General features: G+C 53.7%; 1 protein-coding gene across 6 annotated transcripts in view; it reads left to right on the top strand.

Annotated features, from left to right (window-relative positions):
* Positions 1-2688: 2688 nt before the first annotated feature.
* The window catches only part of DAPK2 (death associated protein kinase 2), a 122608-nt gene continuing 117606 nt past the window's right edge, over positions 2689-7690 (top strand). For all 6 annotated transcript variants that reach the window (XR_009540966.1, XR_009540970.1, XM_060151503.1 and 3 more), the window contains exon 1: positions 2689-2796. The gene's annotated coding sequence lies outside the window, so the exon portion shown is untranslated. The remainder of the gene's footprint in view (positions 2797-7690) is intronic.

Genomic DNA, 7690 nt, shown 5'->3' with positions numbered 1-7690 from the left:
ATTTACATTCTAGTAACTCAATTTAACAGGCTTTACTGGGTTGGGGATGTCAGGCATTGTATGGGCACAAAGATGAACTGGACACTAATTACAACTAAAATAGAGGAAGGGGAATGCCAATTAGGTACAAACCAAGAGTGGTAGGGTTCAGGGGAGAAAGGCATCCGGAGGGCAGCTCGGGGAAATTTCCATGGAAGATATGTCACCTGAGAGGGCCCTTGAGGGATGGTTTGGATTTTGTAGGATGAGATGAGGGGGTGGTGATGGAATGGCTTAAACAAAAGTATGGAGGCAGGAACAGCCAATAATCCAAGCTGGCAAGAAAGCTGGATGTGCACACACAAGAGGGAAGAGGATGTGCGTACACAGTGGGAAAATGCAGGTCGGAGCCTTAAAATGCCAGGTGAGACATTTGGAACCACGCAGGGACTGAGGCTGAGGTAATTCTTAGCACTTAATCCCTGGACCTCCTCCTGACTTCATTCTGGAGTAGGTGTCCTCGCTGCCACCACCCTCAGGGTTTTCCCTTCCCTGCCGTCTGCCACCTCAGTCCCATGTTCAGTGCTCAGTAGCCTCAGGTGAGGTTCTGATGAACTCACTCCACCCCAAGCATAAAATGCATTTCCAGATGGTATCTCCCTAGGCACTGCATTTGGCAAGTAGAATGGAAAGAGCACCAAACTGCAAATGGGGAGGGGACCTGGCTCTAATCTTAGCTCTGCCCCTCACCAGATGTGTGACCTTGAGCAAGTCACTTCTCTTCCTTGAGCCTCAGTTTCCTCCTCTGAAAAATAACCTGGCTGGATGGGATGATTGACAGCGACACTTCCAGCTGCGACATTCTCTGACTAGTTTGCCATGTGTCAAATTCAAGAATGTCCTTTTTGCCTTGGGCAAGGGGACATTGCTGCTGCAAATTAGGTACTAAGCATGAGACTCAGAGGGGGAAGGGATGGAGAGGATACATGTAGGTGCTCCGCAGTCTCGCCTGAGCCCAGCCTTGGATTCATCATAGCACAGGCACCGGCCATGTGAAGGAAGAAGCCTTCAGGTGATTCCAGCCCCCAGCCATTCAAGTCACTCCCACCCACTGAAGTCTCCCCGTTTGAAGCCCCAGACATCATGCAGCAGAGATAAGCCATACGTGCCGTGCACTCTCTGTGTTTCTGACCCTCAAGGCATGAGCCTGACAGAATTGTTTCATGCCACAGGCTGGGGTGGTTTGTTACACAGCAATAGATAACTGGAAATGGGGGAGGAGGTATGAGGATGGTCTGAGGATGAAGGGCCTCCTTATGCTGGTGAAACCTCACCAGTGGTTGTCCTCCTGTGGCCACTGACTTGGAGAGCCACCTCTGGCCTTGGATATTACTTTCTCAAGGTAGCCTGGTGCTCTTGGGAGAGGTGGCTCAAAGCCTGCACTGTCCTGGAATGTTGTCAAGTTTATGAACAAGGAAGCACCGGGGTCTTTCTAGAGGCTGTCACAGACTCTGAAGTACCAGTCAGCTGGGGAGTGGGAGAGGGCTGGTTGATCTGTACATCTCAGTAGCCCAGTGTCGGGAAAGGCTAAAGAGGGGACAGGGGGCTTGCTCACACATGTAGAGGTCCTCTAGGTGCATCTTACACATTCTGTCTCATTTTAGTCCCACAATAGCTCCATTAGATGCTGTAAGGAGTGTTTACCTACTTTACTGATGAAGAATAAGGTCAGGCGCCATGCCCAAGACTATACCCACACCGGGAACGGCAGAGCAGAGCTTTGAACCAAATGTAGGACTCTGAACCTCTCACCCTTTCCTCTTGGACTGTCTTGAGGAGTGCCCTGGATGAATTAGGGATGGAGGCTCTGGGAAGGGGCCTTCATTTATTCTCCCTAAACAGCCTCTTGTCTTGAAATAAGACCACTGAACTTGACTTACATTCTGTTTCCATGTCCTTCCACCACCCCCTCCACTCTCATTCCTTTTTCCTCCCGGGATTTTTGGCAGAAGGAAGAGAGGAGCACTCCACTCCCAAGTCTTTCATTAGGGAAGCCTTGATGTGATGATGTGGGGTGATGTGGGGCTTCATCAATGTGCCAGGCAGGGCTGGGGGCACGGAAGCCAGGCTGCTCCCAAATGGGGGTGGGGATGAGGGGATGGGGTGGGGTGATGAGGAGGGAAGTGTCCCTCCCCCTCTCGGCCCCCACCCCACTGTGAACCGTGGATGGTGAGGTTTCCAGAAGAATCTGTCCGTTGTCGGAGCACTCTGACTGGGAGGGAGGAAGGGGCATATTCCCTGGTGGGAATTCCTCTTTCATGGTGGAAGCGGGGGACAAGGGGATACCACTTTCTGAGTGATCATGCCAGGCTATATCCAGCGTATCAGCTCATTTAAATTAGTTTCCAGATTAGGCTTGGAGAGGTTAGCCGACCTGTCCAGCCACACATCATGTAAGCAGCAGAGCCCGTGAAGACGCCAGGTCTTGCCACTGGCTCTCGCCCCCTCTCCTGGCAACCTCAGGGGCCAGGAGGTGCACGCTCCGACCTGGTAGGGAGGCTCTCGGCCCTCACCCGGGGTCTGTCCTGAGGGAACTCCCGGTAGGGGGCGCTCCGAGCGCCGTCTCGGTCCTCCGGGTGCGCCTCCAGCCGGCGCCTGGGACGGGACCGGCCGCCCCGCCCTCTCGGCTCCTCCGCGGCTCTGCGGGCAGGCGGGCGCCCACCGCGCAGGGAGCGGAGCAGAGCAGAGAGCAGCGCGCCCGGCCGCGCTCCCCGTGCCTACCGCGCCTCCACGCCCGGCGCCGCGCAGCCTCCCGCCGTGAGTAGCGCCCGTCTGCGGGCTCGACGGGCGGGACAGGGCGCGCGGCTCGGGGCTGGGGCTAGCGGGGGCAAATTGCTCCCGGGCAAGTCAGCGGCCCGGTCCCTGACGCCGCCCCCCGGGTATGGCCGGCCTTGGCCTTGGGTGCTCTGGCCGGCCCTGGACCTCAGGGACTGCCCGCTGGGCCCCTAGGGCTCGCTCCGAAGTCTGGCACTTTGACCCGAGGAACCGGCTGGGAGCGGCTGGCAGACCTGGCGCCTAGGGAGGACGGGAGACAGACTTCCATCAAGTTAGGACCCCTTGACGCGGGGGAGGGCCCCAGATTTACGGGAGGAGAGGGCCCAGATCTTTTCAGCATCATCTGCTTCGCATACCTCCTTCTCGCCCTCTTGCGAAGAGGTGATGCGAGGAGGGTGCTCCGTACCCAGTCAGCTTTCTCTGTGGCAGAATGAAGCTGTGGTCCCAGTCGGCAGCCTGGGCTGGGGCAGAGTTAGGGTGGGCAGGGGGGCAGCCAGTTGGTCTGCGGCAGGCTGGGGTTTCGACCCCAGCATAGGAGGGTGTTGTCAACGGTTTCCGCGACTATGGTTCAGGCATTGTGGATGTCTCATGGCATGTGTGGGTCTGCCTGATCCTCACTGTAACTCTGCAAGGTGGAAATTAGGCTTCTCACTTTGGGAGGGAGAGGAGGCCCAGGGCCGTAAGCGTTGAGGCCAGGCAGGTGGTAGGTTAGGAGTGCACACTGGAAGAGAGGATGCATAGCTGCTGCCTCACTGGCAGGTGGGAAGGTCGCTGGGGGCGGGTGGCCCCCGACACCTTGTACTCAAGAATCCGGTGGGGGGCAGCTGGGGACCTCTGCTGTGGTTTCTGACATTGTATTTCTCAGCTGCCTCTGTGTAAGGTATTCCTGGGAGAGCCCTGGTGACTGAGGGGTGCTGGTACGTTGGCCTCTTCACGATTTCCTCCGGAGTCCTCTTCTTCCCCAAACCACCCATCTCCCAAGATGTGTTTTTAGCACCTGAAGTGGCCCCATTCGGCAGCTTTGGGAGAGGCTTGGGCAGGGGGTGCAGGGGTGTGTGGATTTGAGTGGGTGTGTGCTGGTTTGGGGTGAGCTTCCCACTGGCAGGAAGCAGACCTGAACTGACCCTGACCCTCTCCCTAAGGCCTCCCTGGTTGTTAGATGTGGGGGGTGACCAAGCAGGCGGCCCAGCGGAGCTGGACCTTTACCAGGAAGATAGTTTTCTCATGTCAGCTTAGGCAGGTGGCTGATCTCAGAGCCCCAGCTTCCTCATCAGAGATCAGGGTGGGTCAAAGCCTCCAATGCATGGAGGGCCACTGTAATGCTGGATGCCCCTCCCTTCTGTTGGCAGCCTCCTCCTGAATGTGATGGGGGGGGTGAGGGGGCAATCATGGTCCCATTTCACAGACTTGCACTGGGTGAGGGTCTCTGAGAGTTCAGCAGGGTGAGCTGGGGCCCATGGGGGAGGGGCTTAGTAGGGTTGAAACTTCCTTATGGGATGATCCTCCAGGCCTGGAGGCCTCCTCCCAGGTTGTCCCTCAGGAGGCCACCGACTTCGTAACCCTCGTGCCACCATTGGAGGGTTGAGGGTACTGTCAACAGAAGCTGGGGGAAGAGCAGCTGGGGTGGGCTAGCTGTGTGACTTTTAGCAAGTCCTTCCCCCCATCTGGATCTCAGTTTCCTCCTCTTGTAAAACAAGTGGGTTTGACCAGACAGCAGTGGTTTTCAAACTCCTCCCACCCATGAATTCTCACTCGGAACCCCAACATATAGTGTAGATAAAGTGGAACTTCTCTGGCTCCCCTTCCTCATGCTGGTGGCTCCTGAGCAGAGTCTAAAAATCCCCTAGATGTTCTTACAGATCTCTTTCTGTGAGGTTTTAGGAAATCTGTGTTAACCTTTCAGAAGTGTTGCCTAGTATTAGGGGTGGGGGGCAGGAATGTGAATTCTAGAGATTCCATTAAGAGAAATGTAGGCATTAAGATGGGCCTCAACCTTGGAATGTCTGGAGCCGATGGATGGCCTGTGCCCCTGGCCAAAAGTTGTAGCTGTGCCCTCTGCCATGTGGTTTCATCTTTTCAGGGCCAGAAAGATGTCTGTATCTCTGGGTCCTTCTCCGGGTCCTAGCTGGTGACTGTAATTCCACCTCAGGATGTCTCCCCTTTGGTTTCATGTCTCTAAACTGGTAAAATGCGAATTCATCTTGGGGAGAGACGTTATGAGGGGCTTTGAGTTGTTATCAGCTGCTTCTACCGGATGAGCTTTCTGAGCGGCAGCCTTGAGAAAGACAGCTGGGGCACTAAATTTACATCAGCCAACATTCATGGAGTGCCTGCCGTGTACCAGCTACCGCAAGGGGACAGAGGTGAGAATGTCACAACTCCTGCCCTCGTGAGGCTCCAAGACAACAGGCAGGAGGGAGGGAACTCACATTTGTTGGAACCGTCCAAGGACCGTGAAAAACACTTTACATATGTTATCTCGTTTGTCCAGTAGATATCAGACTCGTGTTTTATTTATGTAAAATTTTGATTGCATACAAAATAACTGTACATACCATCAAGAAGCAGCACTGTCAGCACCCAGACACCTCCCTGTGTCCCCTTCCAGGCACAACCCCTGACCGAGGCGTAACAACGATTACGACTTCTAGCGCCACGGATTTGTTTTACCTAGAGGGAATCACACAGTCTGTCGTCTTTGGTGTCTGGCTTTTCTCATTCAACATTATGTTTGTGAGTCTCGTCCACATTGTTGCAGGGAGCAGTAGTTCACTTTTTCTCATTGTTGTATAATAATTTCATTGTATGGGTATAACTCAATGTATTTATCCATTCTTCTGTCGATGGCCATTTGGTTGTTTCCAACTTTTAGTGATTACTGACAGTGCTGCTGTGAACGTTCTTACGTGGACCATTTTGGAAAACATCCGCATGTGTTTCTCTTAGGTACGTCCGTAGAAACTGACCAATAGTTTTCCAAAGCAGTCCCAGTGTATACTCTCCCTAGCAGTTTTGAGAGTTCTCCAGATATCCACTAACACTAGGCATTGTCTAGACTTACTTCCTATGTAAGTAATTTGAAGCCCAGAAAAGTTGTCTTGTGCTGTTTGCTAGTAAGTGGCAGAGCCGGGATATGAACCCAGGCCTCTGTGCCTGTGGAACCTGTACTCTCTCCCTCTGGGTTACACATTGACATAGATTATGAAACAAGCCAGAACGTGATGAGCTCTAACCCTAAACATGTGTAAAGAGCACTCTTTGGGAATTTAAAGAGGAAGAGAGTTTTAATCTGTTTTGGCAAGAAAAAGGGTCATGGAGGCTCATAGAGATGGTAGCATTTGAGCCTGGCTTTGTGGGAAGGGAACAGTTTTGCTAGGAGGGCTTTCCAGGTGCCCCCCCAACCCCCTGAAAAGGGCCCGGCTTGAGCTTGGGTGTGGCAGGGGTGAAAGTTTTGGGGGAATGGGAAAGGTCTACTTTTGCCTGTAATATAGGATTTATGGGGGAGTGGGCTATGCTGAAATGGTGAGTTGAGGCCAAACTGGTGGGCCTGGTTTGAGCTTAGGGGACTCCCCTGGCCCCCAAGTGCTGGTCACTCAGGATGTGGAGCACAAGGCAGGGGCTCATTGTTTTCTGGGGAGGTGGGGCTTCTTCAAATCCAGCTCAGCTCCCGATAGCAAATGCAGCTGGCCTCTTGCCAAATGGAGGATCCTAGCTGTTCTTGGGACCATTCTCAGGGTATCTGCCAACAGAATTTTTTTGGAGTTTTCTGCTTCCATCTAGCTGTGGGAAATTAGTAGCTACTGTCACCTCCACCCCCAGAATCTGACCCAGATGGTTTATTTGGAAGTATTTTTTCAGCAAAAAGAAGACGATAGATAGCAGTCCTGCCCCCCCCCCTCAGTGCTAGCCTCAGGAGGTTTGCCAGGAATGGGGGTTGGGGGCAAAGGGGGCCAAACTTCTGACTCTGATCAAGCCAAACTTGCCAGGAGAATCCCAGTACCTTTTCCTCAGAAGGGAACAGAATTGGTGCCTCAATGGCTATGGGAAGCAGAAACACAAACAATGGCCTGGAATGAGTCAAATAACAATAATAATCATCGTTCTTATTTGCCCAGCAGTTTATGTCCTTATCACAATGGATCCTCACATGGATGTGTGAAGTATGTGATATAGACGTGATCACCCCGGTTTACAGAGGAGGGGGATTGAATCCCAGAGAGGGTGCCAAGGTGCTATGGGTCACATGGCTAATATACACCCAGGTTAACCTAGAACCGGGGATCCTGGAGCCTGCTTTTCTCAGGATTCCATGCTTGCCAGGCCCTGGATGAGCATGGAGTGAAGACCAAGCGGGGAGGAGGATGTGTGATGCACAGGCAGGAGGTTGGCAGGTGGCCCTGAGAGTAAGGCCTGGGAGCCAGGCCAGCTCTGCCTGGAGGTCTTCAGGGATGTGTGTGACTCGATGGAAGGGAGGGAGGCAGGCGGCATGTTGGTACCAGAGCTCTGGTTTGTAGGGGGCAGAGGTGGAGGAAAGAGGGTGAAATGTATACATCACCTGAGAGTTAGAACAGCTTCAGCCACTTGGCACTGATGAGACGTGCCCTTAGGTAATGGTGCCTCCACACAGCCTGGTGAAAACAGTCTTTTGGGGGTTCGTGGGGCCCGGCCGTGGTTGGTCTCTGATTGCCAGGCAGAAGAAAAGCTGCCAGCACTAGCCAAAAGGAGCTCCGAGAGGCCTTTGCTAATGACTCTTGAAAGATGCATCCACAGGTAGCTGGTTTTATCTTTGTGATGTGCGGGCTGTGTCCTGGGCCCTGTCCTCGGGGTGCTGTCCAGGGTGGCATGTGGCTGTCCCAGGAATGGGTGAGCTCCTTAG

The sequence above is a fragment of the Lagenorhynchus albirostris genome, chromosome 1, assembly GCF_949774975.1.
Source record: "Lagenorhynchus albirostris chromosome 1, mLagAlb1.1, whole genome shotgun sequence".
NCBI classification, from domain to species: Eukaryota; Metazoa; Chordata; class Mammalia; order Artiodactyla; family Delphinidae; genus Lagenorhynchus; species Lagenorhynchus albirostris.
The sequence above is the reverse complement of the archived record's forward strand: the minus strand, read 5'-3'. Positions and strand labels throughout refer to the sequence as shown.